This window comes from Amblyraja radiata, chromosome 7 (genome assembly GCF_010909765.2).
Source record: "Amblyraja radiata isolate CabotCenter1 chromosome 7, sAmbRad1.1.pri, whole genome shotgun sequence".
Classification (NCBI taxonomy): Eukaryota; Metazoa; Chordata; class Chondrichthyes; order Rajiformes; family Rajidae; genus Amblyraja; species Amblyraja radiata.
In genome coordinates, this window is record NC_045962.1 from 82,419,179 (window position 1) to 82,432,056 (window position 12,878).

The following is a 12,878-nucleotide window of genomic DNA, read 5'->3' on the forward strand; positions in this document are numbered from 1 at the left end:
AACGCTGGCCCCAGAGACCTCTCTCAGACCCACGTTCACACACACACCATGACAATTCAGCCCAGACCCGCTGCATATTGTGTAGGAAGGAACTGCAGATGCTACTGGTTGAAACCGAAGATAGACATCAAATCTCAACCCCATTCTCCTCCACATCCCCAATCCTTTCTACTCGTTCATGTCACATGTATTTTGTGTTTTTATGGCTGTTGGCAAATCAATTTCCCTCCTGAGATAAATAAAGATCTATCATATCGTATGTTATATCTGCTGCATATATGTCTTGTTCTATCAATGGGGAGGGGGGGGGGGGGTGAGGGGGAAGCACATTCCACTTTCAGACCACACTCGGCTAGTTTTCATCAGATCTAGCAGCAGAATTAGGCCATTCGGCCCATCTAGTCTACTCCGCCATTCAATCGAGGCTGATCTACCTTTCCCTCTCAGATCCATTCTCCTGCCTTCTCCCCATAACTCCTGACACCCGTACCTGATTGGCACGGTGGCGCAGCGGTAGAGTTGCTGCCCTATGGCGCAAGGGGCCCGGGTTCGATCCTGACTACGGGCGCTGTTTGTGCGGAGTTTGTACGTTCTCCCCCGTGACCCGCGTGGGTTTTCCCCGGGTGCTCTGGTTTCCTCCCACACTCCAGAGGCGTGCAGGTTTGTAGACTAATTTGCAGCATTGTAAATTGTCCCTAGTGTGTAGGAGTGTTATGCCCCTGTCCCACTTAGGAAACACACACACACACACACACACACACACACACACACACACACACACACACACACACACACACACACACACACACACACACATACACACACGCACACATGCACACACACACATCGAGAAGGTGGGGGCCAGGGCCAGCGGAGGAGCGCTGTCTGCACGATGAAGAGGAAGGTAAACGGCTGCCACAGAGCACGGTAAGTCCTTTAGAGAGCGCGGGGGTGGGGGGGGGGGAGAGAGAAGGAGAGAAGGGGAAAGAAGTGGAGAGAAGGGGGAGAGAAGGGGAAGAGAAGGGGAAGAGAAGGGGAAGAGAAGGGGAAGAGAAGGGGAAGAGAAGTGAAGAGATGGGGGGAGAAGGGGGAGGAAATGGGGGGAGAAGGTGGAGAAAGGGGGGGGGAAGAAGGAGTGGAGACAGTTTTAAGAAGTTTAATAAAGTTAATGGGCATTTTACCTTCCGGCGGATCTTCTAAGTCTGGAAAACTCCAATGAGCCAACCAAAATGGACGATCAGCGGTCACCGGCCTTCGACTGCCTGTAAGTAAATAGCGACCACACTCCACTGGCTTCGACCAAACGGCAACCTATTTTTAGTCGAGGCCGGTTTTGATTTTGTTGAAATAATCGAAGGAACATAGAAGAACCCTCGACCAGGCAGAAACCACTTTCGACCATTAGGGAGAGTGACCAAAACCACCGGGAACCTCACGGAAACCTTGGGTCGCGAGCAAGGTCACCGGAGGTTTCTGTTCAGGTTGCCTATGTGGGACAGGGGTTGTAAGTTGTAGCGAAGGTTGGAGGGAAGAATGATTGACAAAAATGATTCCAGGAATGAGTGGGTTAGCATATGATGAGCGTTTGACAGCACTGGGCTTCTACTCGCTGGAGTTTAGAAGGTCGAGGGGATGGACCTCATTGAAACTTACAGAATAATGACAGGCATAGATAGAGTGGATGTGGAAAGGATGTTTCCACTGGTGGGAGAGTCTTGGACCTGAGGTCATAGCCACAGAATTAAAGAGCCCCCTTTTATAAAGGAGGTGAGGAAGAACTTCTTTAGTCAGAGGGTGGTGAATCTGTGGAACTCATTGCCACAGAGGGCTGTGGAGGCCACGTCAGTGGATAGTTTTAAGGCAGAGATAGACAAATTCTTGATTAGAACGGGTGTCAAGGGTTATGGGGAGAAAGCAGGAAAATGGGATCAGGAGGCAAAGATCAGCCATGATTGAATGGTGGAGTTGACTCGATGGGCCGAATGGCCTAATATGCCTGTCCCACTTAGGCAATTTCTCAACGGACTAAAAACCGGGAACTAGAATGTCGACTGTCAGAGTGGAACACACACACACATACACACACACACATACACACACATCGGTTCCTTCACCAACCTGTGTGAATTTTTTAGATAGCGCTTCCCCCGCTTGCCCTGTCTAAAAGATTCCCTCTGTGCAAAGCCAAGGTGATACAGACACACACCGCGATGAACAGGAAGGTTGGTGCTGTGAAAAGACAGCTAAAGCACAGTGTATGTTAAGTCCTTTAAAAGAGGGGGAGAGGGGGGAGAATTGAATTGAATTGAATTGAATACCTTTATTGTCATTCAGACCTTACGGTCTGAACGAAATTTCGTGCCTGCAGTCATACATACAATCATGCAATAAAAAACAACAATAAACACAAATTAACATCCACCACAGTGTATCCTCCAAGCACCTCCTCACTGTGGTGGAGGCAAAAATCTTAGGGTTACTGTCTCTTCCCTCCTCTTCTCCCTCTGCGCTGAGGCGATTCCCCACCGGGCGATGGCACAAACAGTCCCGCGGCTCACCGAATCCCGCAACGGGCCGGCTCAAACACCGCGGCCCAGGGTGGTCGAAGCTGCCGCCCTCCAGTCCAGCATACGCAGCCGCTGGCCCGCGGCTGAACCCCGGACTCAGGTCACCAGAACGCCGTCCCAGCCACCGAGCACCGTTCCAGCCCCGAGCCGGATCGCCCTCACGTGAGTACCGTTCCTCCCTCGGGCTGGTTCACTCCGACGGGAGTGCCGTTCCTCCCTCGGGCTGGGCCACTCCGACGGGAGTGCCGTTCCTCCTTCGGGCTGGGCCACTCCGACGGGAGTGCCGTTCCACCCTCGGGCTGGGCCACTCCGACGGGAGCGTCACAGCCCCTCACGAGAGAGTCTCAGCCCCTCGCCAGGCCGTCCTCACGGGAGCACAGTTCCAGCCCCGAGCTGGGCCGCCCTCACGGGAGCGAGCCCAGGGCGAGTCCTGACAGGCTGCCTCTGGAGCCTCGAGGTCGCCAGCTCCGCCATTAGGCCTCAGCGCAGACGGAGGCAGAGAAGGGGGATATGACAAAAAGTCGTATTCCCCCGAAGGGAGAGACAGCAAGCCCCGTTTCAACCCCCCACCCCCCCCCCCCCCACATAAACACAACTTATAAACCAAAAACGTAACTACACAAAACGAAAAAGAACAACAGAAAAAAGTAAAGACAAACGGACTGCAGGCGAGCCGCAGCCGTTCCCAGCGCCGCCACTTCCGGTCCAGAGAAGGGGGAAGAAGGAGTGGAGACAACTTTTAAGAAGCCAGAGATACGGAAGTGGCGGCGCTGTTAACAGCTGCGGCTCGCCTGCAGTCCGTCTGTCTTTACTTTGTTCTGTTGTTTTTTTGTCTTGGTTTGGTTGAGTTTTAGTTTGTTGGGTTGTGTTAGACGGGGGTGAAACGTGTTCTCTGTCTCTTCCTTCGGGGGAATGCGACTTTTTCGTGTCGTATCCCCCTTCTCTGCCTCCGTCTGCGCTGAGGCCTAATGGCGGAGCCGGCGGCCTCCAACCTGCGACCGACCCCGAGGCTCCGGAGGCAGAGCCAGCCAGGACTTACCAACGAGAGGCTGGCCGTGTTCGGGACTAAGGCAGCGGTGGCCCGACTTGCTGGTGCGGCGTTCTGGCTTTCGGCGGCGGCCTGGAGCTGATGCAGCGGGGCTCAGAGCTGAGACTGCGGGACCCGGAGCTGGGGCAGCGGCCTGGAGCTGGGGCGGTGGCCCGGAGCGGAGACTGCGGGACCTGGAGCTGGGGCAGCGGCCCGAAGCGGAGACTGCGGGACCTGGAGCTGGGGCGGCGGCCCGGAACTGGGGCGGCGGCCTGGAGCTGGGGCGGCGGCCTGGAGCGGAGACTGCGGGACCTGGAGCGGGGGCGGCGGCCTGGAGCGGAGACTGCGGGGCCTGGAGCGGGGGCGGCGGCCTGGAGCGGGGGCGGCGGCCTGGAGCGGGGGCGGCGGCCCGGAGCTGGGGCGGCGGCCCGGAGCTGATGCTGTGGCGGCCTGGAGCGGAGACAGCGGGACCTGGAGCTGGGGCGGCGGTCGTGGAGACGGCGTTCCGGCTTTCGGCGGCGGCGACATCACCACGGAGGTCCGCTGGACTGGAGAGCGGCATCTTCGGCCTGGATCGATCGCCTCAGTGCAGAGGGAGAACAAGGAGGGAAGAGACGGAGACTAAGACTTTGCCTCCATCACAGTGAGGATGTGCTTGGTGAACTCACTGTGGTGGATGTTTAATTTGTGTTTATTGTATGTTTTGTTATTATTGATTCTGTATATGACTGCAGGCAACATAATTTCGTTCACACCGAAAGGTCTGAATGACAATAAAGGATCTATCTATCTATACACGGCTGTGAAGCTCGGCGGCCATTTAGCATTACCGGTCGGTTATCCTTGGTTCTGAAAACTACTGCTTACCTTTTTTTCCCCTAATGAGCCAATGAAATTCACCGGTCAGCACCGGCTACAACCTACGAGAACCTTCGACCTCCTGGCAACCCACTAGGGCCTCATGGCGACCCACCTACGGCTCGAGAATTCTCGTTACTGTCCATGGCGGCTTCATTCTAGTCGCCGCTAATTTGTCAACAAACTACACTCACAGTTTAGTAGACATGTGTTCAGTGTTATTCTCAGCTCAGACTGAGAGACGTGACCCTCTTGCTCCCCAACTTGCAGAGACTGACTGAGACACTCAATACTTCCGGTTTTAGTCCCTCCGGAAGGGGCATGGCCTTCAGGAGAGAGAATCTCAACATTTTTTAAACACTAATAACTCTTTTATTTTTCATCGATGGGAAAAATCCTCTTGTCCTGCGCAACGGAGGGGGACTCTGAGTAAGATGGCCAAAAACACAGCCGTAAGTGGCAGCGTTTTTTCTAAAATCAATATACAGAACAACAGGAAGTGGTCAAGATTAGACTTTTAGTAATATAGATATATATATATATATATGTTAAATTTAATTTTGTGCACAGTGTGTGTTAAAGCAATACAAGGGAAGCTGCACAATACAATACAAGGGAAACTGCACAAGGGAGGGGGCTGGGGAGGAAGGATGGGGAGGGAAATGGGCAGAAACAGGGGGAAAACATTTACAATGAAATTAACTAAAATATGTGAAGTGATAGATGATCTTTATCACGCACTGTTCCCCTACAACACGGATTATACCAAAGATGATAGAGCGGATTACACTGCGAGAGGCATAACGGTAGTCGCGTTTTGCATTGAAAGATGGCGGCCGTGACGCTCCGTTACGTACTACACCTCAGTGCGTTGGATTACATAGGAGTGGAGTGTCGTGCTCCACTCCTTCTCTATGATCTTTGGTTTATCCTGTCGGCAGACTGTATGCGGGCGTCCATTGTGACTAGTCTTGCTGCCAGCATTGAGTGAAACATTAAAGACTTCTGTTGTAAACTAGACTCTCGAGTTTTGTGCAGACCTAGAAAACGAACACGAAAGTTACCGACCGAATGGGAAGCTAAAATGAAACCTAACGTTAAAATGTCGCTGTGCGATTGTGTTAAAGGCATTTACATTCCAAACTCTGAAATTAAAGGTAATTACCCAGGTGTAATACATTGTCAGCTGTTGCTTCCAGCTACACATTAACTTCTTCAAACTGCCAGCTCAAAAGTCCATAAGATCATAAGTTCTAATGCTCCTTGCCTTTGTGTCGCATGATGATTTCTGCTGTCAATTCCTTTTGTTTTTTCTTCCGTCTTTTCCTCTGCACTCTCCCCCATGTCACTGCCTTACAGAGCACCTCCTCCCTACGATGCTCCTCGAGATTATCAAGGAAGTTGACTGTTCTATTCTTGCAGGCCCGCATCCTACATGATAAATAACACATGGTGGCATTGGGAGATTTCAGTTTCGATGAGCTAAACATCCCCATTATCTCCTCCGCATCAATGTAGCAATGTTACAACATTTTGAGATTTTAAAAATCAAGTCTGTAATTTATCCCATTAGATAAAGCATAACAAGAAGTTTAATTTGACACCTAATTCACTTTCATATCTTCAGTATTAAAAAAGTTATGGCCATTTTCATACTCGGAAATTAGCATCTTGTTCCCTATTGCTTTTCTATTGACTTAACTCAAAAGCTGTGATCGAGGACAGTCAAATGGCCATAACTTTCTTAAAAATTAAGAGAACTGAAAGAAATTTTCAGTTATTATAGAAAATAATAGCATTCTGAAACAAATATGAAACAATCTTACTTAGATGACCTAAAATTAAAACATACAATTAGTTAGTTACCTGATTGACAATAAACTCACTTGAACTTGAACTTGAACTTGTAGCTAATTACATAATTCAATTACTAGATCGAAACATCTATCCATTTCTTAAGAATAGATTAACATTTTTAAATAGCCTAAGTGTCCAAATAACATTCACACAAGAATTCACAATATAACATAATTTTAAAATCTCATTGTCATGGGTTTACAGGCCAAATGGATGGAATTTAATGTTTTATACCTGTAAATTAATGACCATTTAAATCAGTTTGCGAGTGGGTTTTTCTGGAACGCAATCAATTGGAACGTTGCGGTTGCGGTGATTTAGTCCCCCATATCGGTAGCAAAAACACTGCTGGTTCGTTCGGGGAAAAAAATCACCGTTTCGCAACTTAAAATGTGAATTAAATGCATCTTAAGAAACACTTTTATACATAAAAATGAACAACTTTCTTTTACCTGTCCCCTACGTACAATCCGGCCCCGTTGTTGGCGTTGACGGCTTCAGAAGCTGATTTTAAAATCACTCCAGCGATTAACTTGTCGGGCGAATTTTTTTTTTAAACACACAGAACGGCCGTCGGAACGATTCTTCAGCAAAAACTTGCACTCCAACAAAATATAATCCATAAAAATATAACGGGTGTCAAGGGTTATGGGGAGAAAGCAGGAAAATGGGATCAGGAGGCAAAGATCAGCCATGATTGAATGGTGGAGTTGACTCGATGGGCCGAATGGCCTAATATGCCTGTCCCACTTAGGCAATTTCTCAACGGACTAAAAACCGGGAACTAGAATGTCGACTGTCAGAGTGGAACACACACACACATACACACACATCGGTTCCTTCACCAACCTGTGTGAATTTTTTAGATAGCGCTTCCCCCGCTTGCCCTGTCTAAAAGATTCCCTCTGTGCAAAGCCAAGGTGATACAGACACACACCGCGATGAACAGGAAGGTTGGTGCTGTGAAAAGACAGCTAAAGCACAGTGTATGTTAAGTCCTTTAAAAGAGGGGGAGAGGGGGGAGAATTGAATTGAATTGAATTGAATACCTTTATTGTCATTCAGACCTTACGGTCTGAACGAAATTTCGTGCCTGCAGTCATACATACAATCATGCAATAAAAAACAACAATAAACACAAATTAACATCCACCACAGTGTATCCTCCAAGCACCTCCTCACTGTGGTGGAGGCAAAAATCTTAGGGTTACTGTCTCTTCCCTCCTCTTCTCCCTCTGCGCTGAGGCGATTCCCCACCGGGCGATGGCACAAACAGTCCCGCGGCTCACCGAATCCCGCAACGGGCCGGCTCAAACACCGCGGCCCAGGGTGGTCGAAGCTGCCGCCCTCCAGTCCAGCATACGCAGCCGCTGGCCCGCGGCTGAACCCCGGACTCAGGTCACCAGAACGCCGTCCCAGCCACCGAGCACCGTTCCAGCCCTGAGCCGGATCGCCCTCACGTGAGTACCGTTCCTCCCTCGGGCTGGTTCACTCCGACGGGAGTGCCGTTCCTCCCTCGGGCTGGGCCACTCCGACGGGAGTGCCGTTCCTCCTTCGGGCTGGGCCACTCCGACGGGAGTGCCGTTCCACCCTCGGGCTGGGCCACTCCGACGGGAGCGTCACAGCCCCTCACGAGAGAGTCTCAGCCCCTCGCCAGGCCGTCCTCACGGGAGCACAGTTCCAGCCCCGAGCTGGGCCGCCCTCACGGGAGCGAGCCCAGGGCGAGTCCTGACAGGCTGCCTCCGGAGCCTCGAGGTCGCCAGCTCCGCCATTAGGCCTCAGCGCAGACGGAGGCAGAGAAGGGGGATATGACAAAAAGTCGTATTCCCCCGAAGGGAGAGACAGCAAGCCCCGTTTCAACCCCCCACCCCCCCCCCCCCACATAAACACAACTTATAAACCAAAAACGTAACTACACAAAACGAAAAAGAACAACAGAAAAAAGTAAAGACAAACGGACTGCAGGCGAGCCGCAGCCGTTCCCAGCGCCGCCACTTCCGGTCCAGAGAAGGGGGAAGAAGGAGTGGAGACAACTTTTAAGAAGCCAGAGATACGGAAGTGGCGGCGCTGTTAACAGCTGCGGCTCGCCTGCAGTCCGTCTGTCTTTACTTTGTTCTGTTGTTTTTTTGTCTTGGTTTGGTTGAGTTTTAGTTTGTTGGGTTGTGTTAGACGGGGTGAAACGTGTTCTCTGTCTCTTCCTTCGGGGGAATGCGACTTTTTCGTGTCGTATCCCCCTTCTCTGCCTCCGTCTGCGCTGAGGCCTAATGGCGGAGCCGGCGGCCTCCAACCTGCGACCGACCCCGAGGCTCCGGAGGCAGAGCCAGCCAGGACTTACCAACGAGAGGCTGGCCGTGTTCGGGACTAAGGCAGCGGTGGCCCGACTTGCTGGTGCGGCGTTCTGGCTTTCGGCGGCGGCCTGGAGCTGATGCAGCGGGGCTCAGAGCTGAGACTGCGGGACCCGGAGCTGGGGCAGCGGCCTGGAGCTGGGGCGGTGGCCCGGAGCGGAGATTGCGGGACCTGGAGCTGGGGCAGCGGCCCGAAGCGGAGACTGCGGGACCTGGAGCTGGGGCGGCGGCCCGGAACTGGGGCGGCGGCCTGGAGCTGGGGCGGCGGCCTGGAGCGGAGACTGCGGGACCTGGAGCGGGGGCGGCGGCCTGGAGCGGAGACTGCGGGGCCTGGAGCGGGGGCGGCGGCCTGGAGCGGGGGCGGCGGCCTGGAGCGGGGGCGGCGGCCCGGAGCTGGGGCGGCGGCCCGGAGCTGATGCTGTGGCGGCCTGGAGCGGAGACAGCGGGACCTGGAGCTGGGGCGGCGGTCGTGGAGACGGCGTTCCGGCTTTCGGCGGCGGCGACATCACCACGGAGGTCCGCTGGACTGGAGAGCGGCATCTTCGGCCTGGATCGATCGCCTCAGTGCAGAGGGAGAACAAGGAGGGAAGAGACGGAGACTAAGACTTTGCCTCCATCACAGTGAGGATGTGCTTGGTGAACTCACTGTGGTGGATGTTTAATTTGTGTTTATTGTATGTTTTGTTATTATTGATTCTGTATATGACTGCAGGCAACATAATTTCGTTCACACCGAAAGGTCTGAATGACAATAAAGGATCTATCTATCTATACACGGCTGTGAAGCTCGGCGGCCATTTAGCATTACCGGTCGGTTATCCTTGGTTCTGAAAACTACTGCTTACCTTTTTTTCCCCTAATGAGCCAATGAAATTCACCGGTCAGCACCGGCTACAACCTACGAGAACCTTCGACCTCCTGGCAACCCACTAGGGCCTCATGGCGACCCACCTACGGCTCGAGAATTCTCGTTACTGTCCATGGCGGCTTCATTCTAGTCGCCGCTAATTTGTCAACAAACTACACTCACAGTTTAGTAGACATGTGTTCAGTGTTATTCTCAGCTCAGACTGAGAGACGTGACCCTCTTGCTCCCCAACTTGCAGAGACTGACTGAGACACTCAATACTTCCGGTTTTAGTCCCTCCGGAAGGGGCATGGCCTTCAGGAGAGAGAATCTCAACATTTTTTAAACACTAATAACTCTTTTATTTTTCATCGATGGGAAAAATCCTCTTGTCCTGCGCAACGGAGGGGGACTCTGAGTAAGATGGCCAAAAACACAGCCGTAAGTGGCAGCGTTTTTTCTAAAATCAATATACAGAACAACAGGAAGTGGTCAAGATTAGACTTTTAGTAATATAGATATATATATATATATGTTAAATTTAATTTTGTGCACAGTGTGTGTTAAAGCAATACAAGGGAAGCTGCACAATACAATACAAGGGAAACTGCACAAGGGAGGGGGCTGGGGAGGAAGGATGGGGAGGGAAATGGGCAGAAACAGGGGGAAAACATTTACAATGAAATTAACTAAAATATGTGAAGTGATAGATGATCTTTATCACGCACTGTTCCCCTACAACACGGATTATACCAAAGATGATAGAGCGGATTACACTGCGAGAGGCATAACGGTAGTCGCGTTTTGCATTGAAAGATGGCGGCCGTGACGCTCCGTTACGTACTACACCTCAGTGCGTTGGATTACATAGGAGTGGAGTGTCGTGCTCCACTCCTTCTCTATGATCTTTGGTTTATCCTGTCGGCAGACTGTATGCGGGCGTCCATTGTGACTAGTCTTGCTGCCAGCATTGAGTGAAACATTAAAGACTTCTGTTGTAAACTAAAGACTCTCGAGTTTTGTGCAGACCTAGAAAACGAACACGAAAGTTACCGACCGAATGGGAAGCTAAAATGAAACCTAACGTTAAAATGTCGCTGTGCGATTGCGTTAAAGGCATTTACATTCCAAACTCTGAAATTAAAGGTAATTACCCAGGTGTAATACATTGTCAGCTGTTGCTTCTAGCTACACATTAACTTCTTCAAACTGCCAGCTCAAAAGTCCATAAGATCATAAGTTCTAATGCTCCTTGCCTTTGTGTCGCATGATGATTTCTGCTGTCAATTCCTTTTGTTTTTTCTTCCGTCTTTTCCTCTGCACTCTCCCCCATGTCACTGCCTTACAGAGCACCTCCTCCCTACGATGCTCCTCGAGATTATCAAGGAAGTTGACTGTTCTATTCTTGCAGGCCCGCATCCTACATGATAAATAACACATGGTGGCATTGGGAGATTTCAGTTTCGATGAGCTAAACATCCCCATTATCTCCTCCGCATCAATGTAGCAATGTTACAACATTTTGAGATTTTAAAAATCAAGTCTGTAATTTATCCCATTAGATAAAGCATAACAAGAAGTTTAATTTGACACCTAATTCACTTTCATATCTTCAGTATTAAAAAAGTTATGGCCATTTTCATACTCGGAAATTAGCATCTTGTTCCCTATTGCTTTTCTATTGACTTAACTCAAAAGCTGTGATCGAGGACAGTCAAATGGCCATAACTTTCTTAAAAATTAAGAGAACTGAAAGAAATTTTCAGTTATTATAGAAAATAATAGCATTCTGAAACAAATATGAAACAATCTTACTTAGATGACCTAAAATTAAAACATATAATTAGTTAGTTACCTGATTGACAATAAACTCACTTGAACTTGAACTTGAACTTGTAGCTAATTACATAATTCAATTACTAGATCGAAACATCTATCCATTTCTTAAGAATAGATTAACATTTTTAAATAGCCTAAGTGTCCAAATAACATTCACACAAGAATTCACAATATAACATAATTTTAAAATCTCATTGTCATGGGTTTACAGGCCAAATGGATGGAATTTAATGTTTTATACCTGTAAATTAATGACCATTTAAATCAGTTTGCGAGTGGGTTTTTCTGGAACGCAATCAATTGGAACGTTGCGGTTGCGGTGATTTAGTCCCCCATATCGGTAGCAAAAACACTGCTGGTTCGTTCGGGGAAAAAAATCACCGTTTCGCAACTTAAAATGTGAATTAAATGCATCTTAAGAAACACTTTTATACATAAAAATGAACAACTTTCTTTTACCTGTCCCCTACGTACAATCCGGCCCCGTTGTTGGCGTTGACGGCTTCAGAAGCTGATTTTAAAATCACTCCAGCGATTAACTTGTCGGGCGAATTTTTTTTTTAAACACACAGAACGGCCGTCGGAACGATTCTTCAGCAAAAACTTGCACTCCAACAAAATATAATCCAGGACCAGGACCAGAAAACCGCGTTTTAACCCCGCCCTCAAACGCGCCAAAATCGCGCACATGGCCAGTGGCAGAATTGCAGCGCCGCTGAAGGTAAGTATTGTAACATACCTAATCAATGTTGTATGATCTTGCTGATGCAGTCTCCTCCTTCAGTTTCTCAGTTACATCAAGTTCAAAGTATTTACTATACTGCCTCTCCAACACAGTGATGACAGCTTGAAGACAGCTCCTCATCTTTGAACTGAACTGTGGATGTACTGGTAGCTCCCGAAGTTTTTTCAATGTGGCGTCAAGATGTACCTCCTCACCGAAGAAATCTTCCCTTTCCAATATCAAGTTGTCTGGATTTTCTGTGGCTTCCTTTAGAGCAGCAATCACCCCTTTAACCACTTTGATGCCATCAACATGGTTGATCTGATTCTGGCTTGAAGTGTAGAAGCGCTTCATCCAAGGCCCAGTCAGATATTTGCCAAGTAAGCCCAATATCTGAAGTTCTACTTTTGCTTCAGCCTGGGTGAAGTCATGGAGGATGGGGCTTTTCAACCCCCCACAGGATGTTCCGCTATTCAGCAGGGCAACAAAGTAATCACAATATTCTATGAGCTTGCCACTAATATGAAACAGTATGTGCAACCTGTTGCCACGGTACCGTGGGAGGACACCTCGGGGGATGTTCCTGTCATCTAAAAATGCGACAAATCCTTTTGGGTCCCCTTTTCCGTTTTTATACCGAAGTTTGCTCATCTGCAGAATGGCATTTACTGCTAGACAGTCTTTCCCAAACAAGATTGTCCTCCGCATTGTTTCTCTTTAAGGCTTGATTAACTACACGTTTGGGAATTTTCAACCGTGCCCTAAGTTCACTGATCTTTGTGTGATACTTTGTTGAAAGAGCAGCCCTGGATTC